Genomic DNA, 20,535 nt, shown 5'->3' with positions numbered 1-20,535 from the left:
GAATATTTTATCCATAATAAATAAATATTAAAAAAAAGAAAACAGAAATCTCACATTAGATACTTAATAGCACACCTGAAAGCTCTAGAAAAAAAAATAAAAAGAAGCAGACTCACCCAGGAGTAGAAGACTGGAAATAATCAGACCGAGGGCGGAAATCAACAAAATAGAAACACAGAAAACAATCCAAAGAAGCAATGAAACAGAGCTGGTTCTTTGAGAAAATCCACAAGATTGACAAACCCCTATCCAAACTAATCAAAAGGCAGAGAGAGAACACTCAAATTAACAAAATCAGAAATGAAAGGGGGGACATAACAACAGACACTTAGGAAATTCAGAGAATTATTAGGTCTTACTATAAAATCCTGTACTCCACACAATTGGAAAATGTACAACAAATGGACATTTTTTAGATAAATACCATAAGCCAAAATTAAATCAAGTTCAGGTGAACAATTTAAATAGGCCTATATGTCATAAGGAAATAGAAGCTGTCATGAAAAAACTCCCAACCAAAAAAAGCTCAGGACCAGATGGTTTTAGTGCAGAATTCTACCAGAACTTCCAAGAAGAACTGATACCTATACTCCTTAATGTGTTTCACATAATAGAAACAGAAGAGTAATTGCCAAACTCTTTTTATGAAGCTACAGTAACTCTGATACCAAAACCACACAAAGACTCAACCAAGAAAGAGAATTACAGACCAATCTCATTCATGAACATCGATGCAAAAATTCTCAGTAAAATACTGGCAAACCGAATTCAAGAACACAACAACAACAACAACAACAAAAATCATCCATTATGATCAAGTAGGCTTCATCCCAGAGAGGCAGGGCTGGTTCAACATACAAAAATCTATCAATGTAATCCATCATATAAATAAACTGAAAAAAAAAACCATATCATCATTTCATTAGATACCAAAAAAAGCATTTGACAAAATTCAACAACCCTTTATGATAAAGGTCTTGGAGAGATTAGGGATACAAAGATCATATCTAAATATAATAAAAGCTATTTACAGCAAGCCGACAGCTAACATCAAATTAAACGGAGAGAAACTCAAAGCCATCCCACTAAAATCAGGAACAAGACAAGGTGGAATATCTGTTAGTAGGCATTTCTCCCACAATGCCGTATCCTATTCAATGGGCACAGAAATGAGTGAGTTCCAGGGCAGGCAGGATATACAGTGAAACTCTATCTCAAAAAACAAACAAACTTTTCTTATTTGCTTTCCTTATTTACTCTTAATCTTTCAGACTTTGCTCATGGGTGACACATACTCTAGAGTTCACAAACATTTCTCTGTGGAGTTCTGAACTGCCTTTAGATAGGCCTATGCAGCTTTAACAGTTTATGATTTGGAAGACCCCCCAGCAGCTGATAGAAACTGGGATGAGGTGCATCTGTCACTGCAGATAGACCCATTCAAACAGTGTGGATTTCTCTTTGGCTCCTGCAGTCCCAGGCCATCAAGGACACCTGTGCAGGGTAAGGAGACCATGGCCATCACAAGAAAAGGGAGCAACTGTACAGCTAAAGGGCAAAAGGAGATGTTGCCCACATCACCACAAATCTAGTCTGCACACAGAGGCCCACGTTAGGGCTCTATGAGCCAAGGGAGAAGGTATTTTATGAAACATACGGAATTCTATGTCACCTGAGTATGCCATTCTGGCCATGTCAGCTACCTTGATCTGTGCATCTGCGATGAGTGCCGCTGGGTACCTGGAATGGTCTAATGTTACTCATTCTCCTTTGCCTCAGCTTGCCATTGGATGGATCCCGCTCCCGTTGTCCATACTAATGAGTCTGTTTATGACTGGACCACAATAGACCCAGTCCCCCCATCTGAAGACACGACTGTGCCTTCTCTTTCCTTGGGATTTGAATCACTTCCCATCTCTATAGGATATCATAACATTCCTATTCCTACTAAAGGCCAATATAGGTTTACATTCTGTGAGATACCAGAGCTACCAACCTCTTTTCAAGCTATTCTCTAGATTTTTCTGATCCATATGGTAATGTAACTAATAGTGCTCAAAATAGTTTATAAGGAAGTCATTCTCTTTTAGTCTGAGAATTTCTCAGAGTGAAGAACTCTCTAGTGCTTGGCTGCTTTGCTTTTCTGATCTTCAGGTTGAACCCCAATACCTGTCTCTGCTGTTATTATTCATGCTACATAATGACGCCCAACATTAGGCAATGCACATCCACATAAAACCTAAGAAAGTTAAAAAAAAAAAGGGCTTCTGGATCCACAAAAACAGGAGTCAGTGGGAGGTTCTTGGCAGCTGCATTTTTTAGGCCCTGTTGCTGGTGGAAAGGAGAGGGTGGCTTCTTTAAGAGACAGCTTCCTGGTTCATGTTGGCAGCTATAGGCCTGCAATGGAGCACTTAAATGGGGTTTGTGAGCTGAGTGCTACAAGTTGCTTAATAGTAACATAAATCTGCTGTGGAGCCAACGCAGGGCCTCAAGCTGGCAGGTGAAATGATTATGTGAAGGAACAGAAAAGGCAAAATACATCAGCCTGAATATTTATACAATAAAAGCAACTTTTAAAATCCAAAAGGTCAATCTTCAGGTAAACAAGGCTGTAAAGCTTCCATTGGCCACACGGTGGCACTAACATTCCACAAGTTAACACACAAATCTCCATTTACCAGATTTCTTTTTAATTACAAAAGCAGGATAAGTCCTGGGAGAAAAGGAGGGGTTCTAGGTGGCCATTCTCATGAAGAGCATTTAAAATGTTTTAAGAAGTTAGGACTTTTCATGACAGTGAGACACATCTGCTCCTGGCAGCACCAAGCTACTTCGAGAGGAAGATGATGGGCATCGAAGAGGCTCCTTAGGCATTAGGGCAGAAACTGCTCTTGTCTGGACTGCTGAACTCACAGAGAGAGGACTGCTGAACTTGCCTAAAGGTGAGATGATCCTTCTGGGTTCCTGCTTCATGAAAGAGTCTGCGAGACATTCTGCAGGACACAGAAGAAAGTGACTGGCAAGCTGCCAATATAGGCAGAACTGTCTTTAAAATTTCCTGCTTCATGGGGAAGTCTGCTGGTTACTATGGGCCTGTAGGCTGAAGATGGGTGCTCCAACAGCACAAAAGAACTGTGGGTGACTGTCCAGGCAGTGAGATATCTGTCAATTCTAGACTTTTGGAAGTTGCTTACAACGCACTTCCTGTTTACTTAGGTAATATTATAACCTTCTGAAGTCTTTGATGGGGTTTAGGAATTTATAGTTATAGTTCTCCTTAGTTTTGACAAAAGATAAAGTAGATATAAGTATTACAACTGTAATTCTTATTTGATACCTGTTTTGCTATATGTAATTTTAGTATGTCAAAGTTAAAGCCTTCCTTTTTGTTTAAACAAAAAAGGGGAAATGGTGTAGGAGTTTCTTCTATTTGTATGTTGTTTTCATTGGTTAATGGATAAAGAAACTGCCTTGGCCTAGTTGATGGGGCAGAACTTAGGTAAGTGGGGAAGACAGAACTGAATGCTGGGAGGAAGAAAGGCAGGGGAAAGACGCCATGGAGCCACCAGAGACAGACATGCCAAATCTGGAAAGTAAGCCACTGCCACATGGTGATACATTGATAGAAATGGATTAAACTGAGATGTAAGAGTTAGCCAATAAGAGGCTAGAGCTCTTCAGAGGGGGGCCATTGAGGTAGCCAGACAGGCTCATTAAATTTCCATGTAATTTTAATAGGTCATATTTTTCAATGACCCCTATGAAGAACACAATCCATGTTTATGACTGTCCTTGTGGGATAACAGGGTCAAAACCTTTTGCGAATCTTTTGCTAGTATTTTTCATTTTTGGTATCCCATTCTCATCATTGGCCATCAGGTTTTGAAGAACAGTTAGCGTTAGAGATGGGAATGGAGATCTCTGCATTTTTGTAGAATGTCTTTCCCCCAAAGATTAATGGGAACATAAGTAACAAAGGTTATAGAGCTGCCATTATGCCTTCTGGACATACTCATTGTAATTTTGTAGCACTTATTTTAATCTCCTTAGAGTTAATACTTCCCAACTCTATCAGAGTTGAATATACCTCCATAACAGTCCATCCAGGTGCCCGCCTTCTATGGTTATAATGGAGACATCAGCTCCAGAATCAATTAATCCTGTAAAAGTGTTTCTTCTTTTAGTTAAATACAATATTGGTTTGTCATTTTCCTTCACTGAAGTGCTTAAAGATACAGTTTTATCTGTACTGCTGAATCGTTCCTCATAAAGCTAAGCACATTGTTCTGCAAAGGAACCACACGGGGCAATAATAATAATAACTGTGCAATATTTCTCCTGCCTTATATTGACAATCCGTGGGCACTGTGATCATGGTAGCAATTTCCCTTGTAGAACCGTCATCAGTGACTCCTGAATGATTCCTGTCATGGATAAGCTACTGTAATCCAATAAAAGTTGTAACAGGAGGAGTGGGCCTGCTTTTGGTCCAGCCGCCTAGCTAGCACCTGAAATAATCACACAGAAACTGTATTCATTTAAACACTGCCTGGCCCATTAGCTCTAACTTCTTATTGGCTAATTCTAACATCTTAATTTAACCCATTTCCATTAATCTGTGTATTGCCACCTCAAAAAACAGGTTGCTGATATCCTGTGTGTAACTTAAAAGCACATTGAAGAGGGGAAACACAGTAACTTTAGGGCAAGAATATCAACAGGAGCATTTCCTTGTGTACCAGCTTGTAATGAAAGAAGAGATGGATTATAATCTAAAATTGGCAGAAACATTACTGGTTTTTGCCTTTAATCCCTTTAATATAATTTCTTCTTTCCTTGGTTGGTGTTGTAATGGTTGCTAGGCACTGCTGTCCATATCATAATTAGATGATCATTCTTTTGCCCAGCGCTTTCCTTTCTTGCACTTAGGGCGTAAGCCATGGCCTCACAGATTCTGAGCACTCATTTGTTGTAAGGGCCATTTACATTGTTCCTTTAAGTGACCAGTCGGCCATAATTCAGACACTTTGCTGACGTCTGCCTTTGAGCGGTGTGGGTTTCTAAAGCAGCTCATATGTTTGTAGCTCAACACATTTCTACATCACTTCAGAAGTCCATCCCATTTCCTGACTCTCTGAGGTCTGATTAATCCTGGCCAAACTTCACTGTGCATCACCAAAAGCCAGCTGCTTTAACAACTCCTGAATTTGTTCTCCTCTTGTTTCTCAGTGGCATCCTCAAGTCTCCCATGGCTTCGGCATAAGGCTCAGAGGGACCTTGCATAATTTTTACGTAAGTAAAACAAGTCAGATTAGGTGTTGGTTTTTATCCAGGCAGCCATGTCTAACATGGGAGGGCTGCAGAATGTTGATTATGCAACGGATTATTTGTAGAGGCCCATCTGCCAACGCCTCAGCATTTCATGTGTGACATTTCCAGGATTACCGTTTAGCCCCATTGTCTACCCTTTTTATGAGCTTCATCCGTGTGTCAGGTTTGCTGCTGAAGAATTTGGAAGCAGCTGAGAACCATTTTAGATTTTATATGGAAATGATATGACCACCACCGTGTACCATTGCTCCAGCCAAAAAGACATTTGTAACAATATGGAGCATTAGATCCATAGGAAGCACAAGCCGTTTCAAAATCTGCCATTCTAGCCATGCCTAACCCCTGATGAACATTTTGATTTGGCTAAAAGTGTACAGGAGAAACCAAGCTCAGCTCATGTGGCCAGAAGGTACTGGTAACCAGTTCCCTCTTCCCTGCCATGCCACAGCTTGCCAAGGTTGTCAGTTAAGCCTTACCATAGGCTCCCAAATCCTTCTACAAGTTTACATTGATCATCAAATCCCTCAGCCCATGCGCTGAGGTCATTTTCAGCCACCAGAGGATGCACATGTTTAAAGCAGTCTTTTTTTTTTTAAATATATTTATTTATTATGTATACAATATTCTGTCTGTCTGTATGTCTGCAGGCCAGAAGAGGGCACCAGACCTCAATTACAGATGGCTGTGAGCCACCATGTGGTTGTGGGGAATTGAACTCAGGACCTTTGGAAGAGCAGCCAGTGCTCTTAACCTCTGAGCCATCTCTCCAGCCCTAAAGCAGTCTTCAGGAAGGTGCTGAGGGAACCGTCACACACACAGTTGTCAGTGGTGCTGTTTCTACTTTCAATTTTCCATGAATGGGGAAAACCTCATTTTTTTTTTTTTTGCTACTTCTAGCAATTTAAAAGTTCGATCATCCAATTTATATTCATTCAAGTAATTACCCACCTCTTCCTCATGGTTCCTATACTCATTATCTTCTTAATTATTTTGAAGATAATAATGAAGATAAAACTGAATGACCAATTGACCCCAAATTAAATGTTGATCTTTCTGCCTTGTTCATATGCCTTTTCAATCTTCTTTTGGACCCTGCCCCATTCTTCTTCATCCAAAGATTTTTCATCTCAAAGCCAGGGGTTATAATCATAAACAATTGGAAATCAATCTAATAGATGTGATTTTAATACTTGTGCTCTCCTTTCCTTATCTATAAGCCACGTGGTGGTGGTACATGCCTTTAATCCCAGCACTTGGGAGGCAGAGGCAGGCGGATCTCTGTGAGTTCGAGGCCAGCCTGGTCTACAAGAGCTACAAGAACCAAAAGCTACAGAGAAACCCTGCCTCGAAAATCCAAAAAAAAAAAAAAAGAAAGAAAAATAAAATCAAAACAAACAAACAAACAAACAAAAAGATGCACAAGCTCAATATAAAGCAGAGCCTTCCATGGCTTCTGCCACATTATCCTCAGTCACTTCCTTCTATCAGAGTCCTAAGTTCATACACAACTCTGGTTTTCTGTTCCATGTGGTGGGACCTGGTGTAATGGAGCTGATAAATGAGGCAGACTAGAGTCACATTCAATAGTCAACTTTATTTAGAGCCCGGGACAATTTATACTCTGAGGGTCAAGAAAGGTCACATGAGTAATTTTCTCATGAGTTCAACTGTATACAATTGCAAGGACAAGCCACAAGTGGCAAAACCATGTTTTCCCAAACAGGCATGTAAAGGATAATTTAAACATTTAATCGAATAACAACAGCAAGCAATGAGAACTCTGAAATAAAGTCACGCCTATGCTGCACTCGAGAGAAGCATGAAAACACAGTTCAAGAAGAATTCCCTGTTTTGAAGAAAGGTAGGTCACAAGCCTCTTGTCCTGTCTTCGCACTCGGCGTTCTTCTCACACTACTCCATCCGTGAGTCTTGTTCCACCAACACACCCAAGAGCGATTTTAACTTATAAAAGCATATACATGAAGAAAGCCCCCTTTACAAAATGCAGACACATACAGGTCTGTATTGTAAAACGAGCTTTCTTCATGTATATGTTAGTTTTTCAGAAAATCAGAATAATTTAATTTAGGTACACACACACATATGTAAATATATCTGCACCATTTGTTCAGCTGGTGCCCAAGGAAGCAAGAAAAGTGCACCATCCCTTCCAGAGCCGGAATTACAGGTAGTTCTTAGTCATCTGACATGAGTGCTAGGAACCAACCAAAGATGGGTTCTGTATGGCACTATTAGGAAGTGTGGCTTTGTTGGAGCAAGTGTGCTGCTGTGGGTGTGGGCTTTGATGTCTCACAGGTGCTTAAGTCACACCCAGTGTCTGTTTATTTCTTGTTGCCTGCCAATCAAGATATAGAACTGTTGGCTACGGCACCACGTCTGCCTGTACACCTCCATGCTGTATCATGACGATGAGCTAAACCTTGGAACTGTACGCTATCCCCAAATAAATGTCTTCCTTATAAGAGTCACTGCGGTCATGGTGTCTGTTCACAGCAACAGAAACCCATAATAAGACAGGACCCTAACAGCAGCAATACTACTTAGTCAACTCTCTAGCTCAGAAATATGTCCTTATAGTGCAGAAGATGAAGGTGCCCCATTACTCCTCCTACCTTCTGTCATCTGGAAGAAAGTCCCTGCTGCTTTGTCATTGATGCGTTGAATGGATTTCTATGGCTCTGTGAACGGCCTTAGCGTATTGCTTCTCATTGTCATTGTCAACGCAGTCCTTTTGATATGAGTGATACAGGGACAGTTTTAGTTGAGTAGAGATGAGGCCAGGTGATCTTAGAAAATTTTCCATAAATGTGCTTTGCTATTTTTTTTGAATTTTTGAGACAAGATCTCTCTACAGAGCATGGCCGTTTTGGAACTCACTATGTGGACCAGACAGGTGTCTCCAAAATGCTGGGATTACAACCATGCACTATTACACTCAGCTGAGGTGTTTCCAAAGTGAGCTATATTCGAATAATAGAATCAAAAGATAATGAAAGATTTAAACAGGAGCCATCACTGTTTGGCTGAACAGTGATGTTTCTTGAAATTCTACAATGCATTAATTTCAACTACTAACTCTTCTATGTTCTAAATATTTCGGTAAATTCATTCTGTTAACCTCTACTTTTTTAAAGTTTTTGACTGTGTGTATGCACCTGCATCATGGTGATCATTTGCCAGCCAGAAGACAATTTACAGGTGTCTATTCTCTCCTTCCTCTGTGTGAGTACTAGAGACCACACTGATGCAGTCAACTTTGGCAGCAAGAGCTCGAAAGGCTTGTATCCAGGGTGGCAGATGATATACCTATTAAAGGAAGAATAATAAATAAAAGGTTTCAACATTGCATTCACAGAGTTTAAATTTTCATTCCTCATGCAGATGTGGTAGTGGGATTAAAATCTATACCACAACAACCGTCTTGACTCTTATAAACTGTCTCTCTTACTAAGCTTTGGTAAGTCACAACAAGTATATGAGTAACAGTAGCTTCACTGTAGATCGTGTGTTTATAAAAGGTCTTGGCCATACAGTAAGCATGCCTTTTATGACATTCCTATAATAGGACAAACCTTGCTTTTGTTTGGAGGAATGAAGACCTTGGAACTTTGGGTTAAAAAGCAGCTGAATGCTTTAAGTGCTGATTCGAGTAGGAACATGGAAGACAGTGCTGAGGGTCTGGACTGTGGGTTACTGGCTCAAGGGGTTTCAGAGGAGCCTATTAACATATGACCTAGAGATCATTCTAGAGAACAGCTTGAATGAGACCCATATGATTAGCAGTTCTGCTACCTTATAAGCTTATACATGTTTTTAATAGGACTACTAATGTAATGATGCCTTATGCAAACGGGAAGAAATGTGAATCCAAAGAATTAAATAATGAGTCTATTATGGATCCAAGGCTGAATCATAAACACTTTAGTAAAGATAACAGGAGCTGGATCCATCCAACCTACAAGTTGAAGTAGAGGAACATAAGCCCAATACACCTGTTCAGAGGCACTTACCACAGATGCACAGGTCGAAGCAGGTCATATCACCAGAAAAGATTCTCAGGTGACATAGGGTTCTGTGTATTTCATGGAATAACCACTCCATTTGTGTATAGGGCCTTAACTTGGCCTCTGGTGGGTAGACATGAATACTGATGGTATGTTCCGTGTCTGCTTTGCCCTTTAGATGGAGGTTGGCTATCTTTCTGGTGACTTCCACTATCGTCTCACCCTCTACCATTGTCCTTGATGGCCAGGAGCCAGAGGAGCTGAAGAGGAATCTGTAATGACAGATGCATCCACTTCCCAAGTTTCTTCAGCCAACTGAGATTCCACATCTCAAATTGTTTAAACCACACAGGGCAATTTAAAGGCAGTTCAGAATGCTCTGTACAGAAACACATATCACCTGGAGGCAAATTTTAAAAATCAAGAGTAAGTCAGGTAGTGGTAGCACACTCCTTTAATTCCAGCACTTGGAAGGCAGAGGCAGGTGGGTCTCTATGAGTTCAAGGCCAGCCATGCCTACACAGGCTCCAAAGTGGTGTAGAGAAACCCTGTCTTGACCACCCCCCCCCCCCACCTGCAAAGAAGAGTAAATAAGTGCAGGAATACCTTTTGGTGCTCCTTTTTTAAAATTAGAAAATTTTTTTTTTCAGTTTTTTGAGACAGGGTTTCTCTATGTAACTCTGTGGGATCCCACAGCGACTCTATTTCCATCTTGATTTTAGGTCAGAGAGTTCAAGTTTGTCAAGGCCAAATAACAGGATGTTTGACTAAGGGTGTGGTATCAGATGTTTCAAGTCTTAAGGAGGTAACTACACTTGTTTTTTCCTTGTATCATGGAAGTATTCCCCTCCCCCCTTTGCTTTGGGTATAAAGAATGATGAGAAATAAACTCGAGGCGGCTACAGTATTCGCTGAGAGCCCTCCTGACTCTGTCTTCCACCTTCTTTCTCATATCTTTCTTTTCTCAATCCTCACTCCCCTTTTCAGACACATTCAACAGGTTAGCTGGTTCTGACAACTCTGGCTATTCTGGAACATTCTCTGTAGGTTGGCCTTTGCCTCCCAACTTCTGGGACTAAAGGCCCGCAATATCACTGCCCAGCTCTTTTATTTGTCAATAATTGTTTTAATGTTCTACGTGCTCCTTGAAGATTATAAGGAATGCCTGTAACATGATTAACATTCTATTCCTTGCTGTATATAGGCTGATCCACTGTTAGATTTTATAAAAGCAGTCACTCCCTCATCAGCAAATGTTTGTATAATAGAAAAGCAATGCAGAAGCATTCTCCAAGGACTGAGGAACTGCCCAAAGAATTCTGGAATATGTATCGCTGTGTGCAGGTATGGTACCTGAGGGACAAGAGCAAAGTGAACGGCATTCGTTTGCCATAATTCATTAGTACTTTTAACTCTGGGAACACCTTCAGCTGCATGTGACCATGACAGTGCAGGAGAGCACAACTGGGGCACTCACTGTACATGAGGTCGGTAGTGTCAGTGTGCACTGTTATAGAGAAGTGAACACTGGGCAGGCTCATGTGTAAGCTTGCTTCTTTATCTCTGCAATGAAAACAGGGAGGCTCAAATGTGCATGAGTATGAACAATAAAGGATGTGTGAAGACTTTGAACCTGATGTAGTTCCTGTAGTGATGGGAGCATAGCAGGGTGTGAAGACAAAACTGAAGCAGGTTCTATTGCTGGGAACAACCCAACTACATAAGCAGAACCCGAAATGATAAGTCTTAAACAATGATTGTTAGGAGAAATATTATAAAGAAGAATATTAAGGAACATACTTAGCATTTTCTGACCATTATGGTGTAAATATTTTCATTCCACAGGTTTATCTTCTGGTGCTCTAATACCTATAGAAGACAAAGTAGTGGGGAAAATAAGTTTAAAGGCAGTGTCTTAGTTAGGGTTTCTATTGCTGCAACTGAAATACCATGACCAAAAAAGCAAGTCAGGGAGGAAAGGGTTTATTAGGCTTATACTTCAGTTCATAACAAAAGGAAGTCAGGACATAAACTCAAACAAAGCAGGATCCCAGAAAAAAAGGAGCTGATGGCTTGCTTCCAATGGCTTGCTCAACCCACCGTCTTATAGAAGCCAGGACAACCTGCCCAGAGATGGAAATACAATGGGCTGGGCCATCCCTCAGTGATCAGTAAATGAGAAAATACCTTACAGTTGGATCTCACCGAGAAGTTCTTCAATTGAGGCTCCTTCCTCTCTGACTCTTGCTCATTGTCAAGTTGGCAGAAAACCAGCCAGTTAGCCAGCAAATGATCCTCACAGTACACGAATGCTGCTTCTAGTGTGGATTCAAATAGCTATAGTTGTTTTCTTGCCTCAGGAGATATGTATATGTATATATATATAAATTATAATACATATAATATATGTAATGTCTCACCTTCTAGAGTTTTAAATAGTTTCCTGAAGTAGGATGTATCCAGTTAAATACCCCCTATCAATTTCTGAACGTTAACTGATTTTTAAATTGTCTTGTTTATGGATTTTTTTTGTGGTCTAAAATTTGTTCTAGTAACCAGTTGTCCCAAATACTGCACAATATCTATAATCTATGCACCTTTTTGGTGTAATGATGAGCCCACTTTTACACAGCAAGTCCTGAGTCATGGATTGTAGCTCGTCCTTTTTGGAGGTGACTAAGAGGATATCATCCATATTGAATAATAGAAGCCCGAAAGAAGGCCTTTCACCTAGTTCATGTTCTGTTCAATATTATTTTAGATTGTGTCCCATCCTTTATCTAAGTTTCTTCTTCTGGACACCAGGGATTATAATTATAAGTAACTTGCAGGCAGTTGAATAGTTGTGGCTGTAATGTTTGTGCTTTAAATGCTTGAGATGGCTCAGCAGTTAGGAGTACTGATTGCTCTTCCAGAGGACCCAACTTTGATTCCCAATACCCACATGGTAGTTCACTACTGTCTGTAACTTAAGTTCTAGGGGACCCAACACACATTAAAAAAGTGTTCCACATTGCTGGGTAGTGATGGCACACACCTTTAATCCCAGCACTCAGGAGGCAGAGGCAGGAGGATCTCTGTGAAGTTGAGGCCACCCTGGTTTACAAGAGCTAGTTCCAAGACAGGTCCTAAAAACTACAGAGAAACCCTGTCTTGAAAAACCAAAAAAAAAAAAAAAAAAAAAAAAAAAAAGCGATTCACAAGTTAGAGAAAAATCAGTCTTTCATGGCTTTTGCCCCATTATTGTCATCTTCAGTGAGGACCCCACTTTCTTCTTTTTAAGCCAACCTGGTTCCTGCTCAGGTGCCACTCGTTAGCATTCTAGACGGGACCTGGAAGAATGGAGCCAGTAAATGAGGCAGACTAAAGTCTCTCACAACAGACAGCTTCATTTAGGGACCAATAAACTACAATACAAAACTATACCTCAAAAAAGACACTAGAACCAAAAAGCTACGGAGAAACCCTGTCTCAAAAAAATCCAAAAAAAAAAAAAAAAAAAAGAAGGGCAGTGGTGGTGCACGCCTTTAATCCCAGCACTTGAGAGGCAGAGGCAGCTAGATCATTGTGAGTTCAAGGCCAGCCTGGTTTATAGAGTTAGTTCCAGGACAGTTAAGTGTTGTTACACAGAGAAATCCTGTCTCAAAAAGCCAAAACAACAACAACAAAAGCAGTCAATGGTATAACTTCAAACTTCTCATAACTTCAAACTGTATACAATGACAAGAACAAGCCAGATATGGAAACACATTTTTTTCATACAGGCATAGAAAAGATAGTTGAAACATTTAATTGAATAACAACAACAAGCAATAATGAGTAATCTGAGGTAAACTCACTCTTATTTTCTGTACCTGGGAGGAGCATGCACATACGCAAAAAAAAAAAAAAAAAAAAATCCAAGATTTTGTGTTTTGAAGAAACTGAGGTCATAAGACTCTTGTATTCTTGGGTGTGTTCTTCCAAGCATTTAGAAATCTTAGGTTTCCATTCTAGGGACCATATTCTGACAATATACCTAAATCAAATTATTTAAATTTATAAAAAATATACACAAAGAAAGCCCTTTCTCTAATATGTAGTCTTTCCCTCTCACACATTTAAACCGTACCTGTCTGTCTGTCTATCTATCTATCTATCTATCTATCTATCTATCTATCTATCTATCTATCATCTATCTGACTTCATATTTTTAAAAGGGATTTCTTTGAGCTTTTATTTTTATAATTGAGAAATTTATAATATATAAAAATATCTACAATTTTATCTTTATACCGTTTGCATATCTGGTACTCAAGGAAGCCATAAGAATGCATCAGATTTCCTGGAGCTGGAATACAGGTAGTTCTGAGCCACTTGATGAGGATGGTAGGAACCCACAGTGGGTACCCAATAGCAGAAGTGCTGAGACAACTGTCCATTACCTAAATATATCATTACATTCTGAAAAAGAAGCCTATCTTCTCTCACTTGGAGTGACGAAAATCCCTGCTACACTGTCTTTGAATGATTCAATGGATTTCTTTCTTTCTTTCTATCTATCTATCTATCTATCTATCTATCTATCTATCTATCTATCTATTATGTATACAATATTCTGTCTGTGCGTGTATGCCTGCAGGCCAGAAGAGGGCACCAAACCCCATTACAGATGGTTGTGAGCCACTATGTGGTTGCTGGGGAATTGAACTCAGGACCTTTGGAAGAGCAGGCAATGCTCTTAACCTCTGAGCCATCTCTCCAGCCCTCAATGGATTTCTTTACCTCTGTGAATGGACTCTGCATGTATCTTTTCCAAGACAGGGTTTCTCTTTGTAGCTTTGGAGTTTGTCCTGGAACTTGCTCTGTAGACCAGGCTGGCCTCGAACTCGCAGAGATCCACCTGCCTCCTGAGCGCTGGAATTAAAGGTGTGAGCCACCACCGCTTGGCGCTTATTGCCATTCTTAACATACACATCTTGATGTGAGTGAAGATAATGAAGGGTTGAGCAGAGATGACTCCAGATTAAGTTAGAAAAAAATTCCACGTGATATATGCTATAGTTACTTTTATTTTTAAAAATTTCATTTTACATTCCAACCACAGTTCTCCCTCCCAATCTTCCTCTTGTCCCCCTTGCCTGTTCACCCCCTAACCATCCACTTCTCCCAAAGGGTAAGGGCTTCCAAAGGGAGTCAACAAAGCCTGGACCATTAAGTTGAGTCAGGCCCAAGCCCCTCTGCCCTGCATTAAGGCTGAGCACGACATCCCATCATAGAGACTAAGCTCTGCAGAGGCCCCTCAGATACACCATGCTACACAACTGTCTCCTATATACAGAGTGCCTAGTTTGGTCCCTTGGAGGGTGCACAACTGTCGGTCTAGAGCTCTTGAGTTCCCAGCTTTCTCTGTAGATTTCGTCTTCATGAACTTGACCTTCCTTCTTATTGCTTGAGACAGGACCTCTCTACATGACCATGAGTATCCTGGAACTCACTATGCGGACCATGATAGCCTCAAACACAGCAAGATCCATTTGCCTGTCTCCAAACTGCACTACTAAGCCCACTTGATATGTTTATAAAATGACCTATCTTTGAATCAGGCATAAAATAATAAAAGATTTAAACAGAAACTGTCATTATGTTGTTGAACAGTGACATATCATGGAATGCAACAATGTATCAATTTCAACTGGAAAATCATTTCCTAGGTTCTCAATATTTTGGCTGTTTACTTTGTTAATTTCATTTCTTTAGAAATTTTTAACAGTATGCAAACACCTGTACCATGTTGTGCATGTGACAGGCAGAGGTCAACTTACAGGTGTGTATTCTCTACTTTTTCTATGTCAGTACTAGAGAACAAACTGAGGTAGTTAAGTTTGGGAGCAAGTGCCTTAAACAGGTGAGTGACCTCACTGGCCATTATTTCAGTTACAAAAATATTCATGTATGTGAATGTGTGACATACAGTAGTATGTAATTATAGGGCAAAAGGGACAACTGGAGCAGGAAACCAACCAATCACTGAGTACCCTGACTCTGAACCCAGAGCCAGAGAAAGAAACACATCCTGGATCTGAGAACTGGGCCAGGGAAAGAAACACCTTTATCCTTGAACCTAGGACACATGCCCTGAATCTGAAAAAACACTTTGTCCCTAGAATCAGAACCAGTTAAAGAAATATGTCCTGGTCCTAAGATTCGACTCAAAAAGCTAAAAAGGACCAGTGAAAGAAACATAGCTTGACCATGAAGTCAGAGCAATCTCTGCCCCTTACCAACAAAACTAACCAATCCCTCTTCTGCCTGGGAAAACTCCAGTCCTAATAAGCCCTATATAAGCCTCTTTGCCCTTCCTGTTCAGTTAAAGGCCACCGTTTATCTTTCCCTGGCAGATGCAGCCACTCTCCTTGGACTCCTTCCCAAATAAATCTGTTTCTCAAAAGAATCTTGGGTGATGACCTCCATTTGCTAAGTAGAAGAACCTGGCTGGGAAGTCCCTTAGGGGAATGAGCTGAAAAACCTGGCTGAGATGCTCCCTTGGGGGGCTAAGCAAGGTGGAGTAGAACAGAAGAACCTTGCTAGGATGCTCCTTAAGGGGCCTGAGCAAGGCTGAGCAGAAAAAAGAAACTTTTCACTGGAGCCTGAGGAGATTGCTACATTTCTGCAGAGGCTTCTCCTATAGCACAAAAAAAAAAAAAAAAAAAAAAAAAAAAAAAAAAAAAAAAAAAAAAGAAACATCTTGGACTTGAACCTCTGCTAGGATGTTCCCTTCAGGAAACAAAGAGCAGAGCTCAGCTGTAGTGACTCTCCAGAAGAGCAGGACTGCTATATCCTGTGGGGAGACCATCCCCCACTGCACCCCAGCCTCAGCTGTCCTATTGCGACTCTACCCCTCCAGAGCTGTCCTATTGCAGTTCCAGATTCCAGACCTGTACTATTGCGGCTCTTATTATAGCCTGGCTTCCCGATAAGTCAGGATATCTTCTGCAACTCTACAGCTGTAAGACATTCCCTTAACATGAATCAGAAACACTGGCATGCGTAAAGTATATATCCCAGAGACTGGACTCAGGTCAACAGGTTTGGTTGCAATAACCTTTACCCACCGAGACAATTCTCTGCCACATTTACCCACTGAGACAATTCTCTGCCATTTGTGTTTCTGAGAAAGTATTAGGAACAAGCCTTTAGTTGAAGATGGACACTAAAAAGAAATCCCACTCTATTTATTTAGGGATAGACTCACAGATCACAGTCCTCTGCATGAACAGGGAACAGGAACTGAATCCAGCAGCAGGAAGAGTGAGAGAAGGCACACTTTCCATAGGCATTTATGAGAGGCCATGCCCAACTGGGCGGGTAACTTAAAGGCTGTAGGATTTCCTACTGCACCTCCCCTTTAGTTTAAATAAGAGAGTTCTAAGCCTAATACAAAAAGAACAAATATCAGGTATAAAAATTAGAATTACAACCACTAAAACCAATATCAAGCAAGAAACGTGATAAATGTTTCAATAATTATCCTATCCTAAGGATAATTAAGCCTTATAGGAGTTTAAGCCTTATATTATAAATAACTTGGCTAAGTCATGAGAGGAAAGTAACTACAACTATCTAATCTTCAACCCCATCCAAACCCAAGAAGGGAAATAATATTACTTGAGTAAGCAGGAAGTGCAATCAAGCAACTCCCAAAATGTGCAACAAATGACAGAGACAACTAGCTACCTGGGCGATCACCCAAAGTCTCATTTGCAACACTGGAGCAACCAACTTTGGCTAAGCCCTAGAGTAACTGACAGACCATTTTCAGAGGCAAAACATTTTTTCTAAACCGTCTTACCCTGTCTTGGCAAGATCTTACAGTCTTTTTTCCTTGTATCCTGCTTGTCCTGTCCTGACATTGTGCATTTTGTCAGTGCTCGATGCATGAGCAGTTCCTTGCACAAAGGCCAGTTTTGCCAAGAAGAAAACAAGCTCCAAGTGGAGTGTCTTACCAGACACTCAACATTCTCTCGGGCGACTATCCAAGCAGTGAGATGTCTCTGTCAATTCTTCCTATTTACTTAGGTAATATTATATCCTTCTGGAGTCTTTGATGGAGTTGAAGAATATATAATTATAGCTTTCCTTAGTTATGATAAAAAATAAAATATAAATATTGTAACTGTAATCCTTGTTTGATAGCTACTTTGTTATATGTAATTTTTCTATGTTAAAGTTAAAACCTTCCTTTTTATTTAAACAGAAAAGGGGAGGTGATGTGGGATTCCCCTCTGTATGCTGTGAATGTCATTGGTTAATAAAGAAGCTGTTTTGGGCCTGTGATAGGGTAGAGCAGAGCTAGATCTGGAAAACTAAACTGAATGCTGGGAGAAAGGAGGTGGAGTCAGAGAGAAGTCATGTAGCCCCTGCCTGACAGAACTTTGCTGGTAAGCACAGATTAATAGAAATGGGTTAAATTAATATGTAAGAGCTAGCTAATAAGAAGCTGGAGCTAATGGGCCAAGCAGTGATTTAATTAATACAGTTTCTGTGAGCTTATTTTAGGAGTCTGAGTTGCTGGGAAACGAACAAGCAGCCTCCTACAACATTTAGTGTTTAGAATAAACAGAATTCAAAAGAATGGATAGCAGGATAAATACCATTTTCATTTGCAAATAGGTTTTATTATTTGGATTATTCTGTGCTCCTCTATCCACCGATGACAATTTATAATTTGAAAAAAAAACCCAATATCTGACTGATGGAATGGTTCTACTAATTCTACCTGAGCACCAGTGAGACTGCTCAGTGGAAACAATGTATGTGGTATGCAAAGCTTTACTGAATTTACTAGATTCATGGTGTTTTTCTTCTGAAGTAATTCTTAATACTGTGAAGAACACTGTAACATATAGATGTATTATCACATTCACATTTGTAGGATTTCTTTTTACTATTACTTCTTTGATAAGTTTGAAGATTACATTGACCTTCAAAGTTTCAGTGCAGCAATTATATATATATAGTGTTTTTCTTCAGTATGACGCCTTTCATGATTTTGAAGGTTTTTGTGTCTTGTAAAGCCCTTACCACATTGATTACATTTGTAAGGTTTCACTGCTGCATGAGTTCTTTGGTGTATTTGAAGACTACAGTAACTTATAAAGGCTTCACCACATTGATTACATTCATGGCACTTCTCTCCAGTATGACTTTTTACATGAATTCGAAGACTATTGGAATGTGCAAAGGCTTTATCACACTGATCACACATATAGGGCTTTTCTTCAGTATGAATTCTTTCATGTATTTTAAGATAATGGTGACTTGCAAAGGGTTTATCACAGTGACTGCATTTATAGGGTTTCTCTCCAGTGTGGATTTTATAATGACTTTGGAGACAACTGAAATGTGGAAAGGCTTTCCCACACTGATCACATTTATAGGGTTGGTCTCCAGTATGAATCCTTTCATGTGTTTCAAGAGAACCGCGATTTGCAAAGGCTTTACCACACTGACTGCAGTTATAGGGTTTCTCTCCAGTATGGTGTCTGAAATGGTTTTGAAGATGAATGAATTGTGCAAAGGCTTTACCACACTGGTTACATCCATAAGGTTTCACTCCTGTATGAGTATTTTCATGTATTTGAAGCTTACGGTGACTTATAAAGGCTTTACCACACTGATTACATACATAGGGTTTCTCTCCAGCATGAATTCTTTCATGTGTTTTAAGATCACTGTGACATGCAAAGGCTTTACCACATTGATTACATACATGGGGTTTCTCCCCAGTATGAGATTTTTCATGACTTCAGTGACTATTTAAAAACATAAAAGCTTTACCACACCAATTACATACATAGGGTTTCTCTCCAGTATGAATTCTTCCATGTACTTTAAGATATTGGCGACTTGCAAAGGCTTTACCACATTGATGGCATTCATAGGGTTTCTCTCCAGTATGGATTTTGTAATGGTTTTGAAGATGAATGAAACGTCTAAAGGCTTTACCACACTGATTACATACATGGGGTTTCTCTCCAGTATGAATGTTTTCAAGATATTGAAGACTAGTGAAATATGCAAAGTCTTTTCTACCTTGATTAAGTTTATAGGGCTCTACTTCCACATGAGTTCTTTGGTGTAATTGTAAAGAGGAATCAGATCTAAAGTCTTTATCATGCTGATTATATTTACAGAGATCTTCTTCATTATGGATCCCTTTGTGTATTTGAAGATACCTGTGAAGGTCAAAGACTTTAGTAGATAGTTCACATTTATCACTTCCTTTTAACATATGAGCTTTTTCAGAACAGAACTGAAAGAACAAAGAATTTTACCACACTGGCTGCATGCATAACATTTTCCTAAACTGTGAGTCATACTACATGTGCGGAGTGAACCAGGGTAGACAGAAGAATTCTCACCTTCCTTGTACTCATAAGGGTATTTTTTTGTTTTTGTCTTTTTTACAGTGTGTGAGTTTGTTGATGTACTTCCAGTGTAGTTGGAAAACGAATGAATTGTAAATTTGTATCACATTCACCAAGTCTACTCATAGTGGGGACTACTACATATCTAACTGTTGGTTACATTGCTTCTTTTCATATCTCTTATTTTCAGGTATCTATAGAACAACAAACAAAAGGCTTTCATATTGCATTCACACAATCTAAGTTTTTGTTCCTCATAGAGAGATGTGGTATAGGGACTAAGGTTTTTCCACCATGACAACCTTCTTGATGCTCATCAACTGTTCCTCTCAATAAACTATGGTAAGTCTCTGTAAGTATATGGGCAACACTAGCTTTACTATGGACTATATGCATATAAAAGGTCTTGGACAGGGCTGGAGAGATGTCTCAGAGGTTAAGAGCACTGGCTGCTCTTCCAGAGGTCCTGAGTTCACTTCCCAGCAACCACATGGTAGCTCACAACCATCTGTAATAAGATCTGGTGCCTTCTCTTGGCCTGCAGGGAACATTTAGGCAGAACACTGTATACATAGTAAATAAATAAATCTTAATAAAAAAAGGTCTTGGATAGACACCGATCCCCCCTAATTAAGGGGTTCCTATATGATACTTACATGGTATGAAACAAAAAGGATAAACAGTTTTACAAAATGGATCTTATGGGGCTATAACTAATATAATTAAAAGTGTCATGTGTTAACACATTTTTTTCATTGTCTTCTTTCTTA

At 39.8% G+C, this 20,535-nt stretch overlaps 1 pseudogene; it reads right to left on the bottom strand.

The window, feature by feature from the left end:
- Nucleotides 1-18,473: 18,473 nt before the first annotated feature.
- On the bottom strand, nucleotides 18,474-20,061 carry LOC126489330 (zinc finger protein 431-like; annotated as a pseudogene).
- Between the last annotated feature and the right edge of the window lie 474 nt (nucleotides 20,062-20,535).

Source organism: Alexandromys fortis, unplaced genomic scaffold (assembly GCF_014885135.2).
Source record: "Alexandromys fortis isolate MF-2015 unplaced genomic scaffold, M_Fortis_MF-2015_v1.1 scaffold_221, whole genome shotgun sequence".
NCBI classification, from domain to species: Eukaryota; Metazoa; Chordata; class Mammalia; order Rodentia; family Cricetidae; genus Alexandromys; species Alexandromys fortis.
Note: the sequence above shows the minus strand (reverse complement) of the source record. Positions and strands in the feature narration are given on the sequence as shown.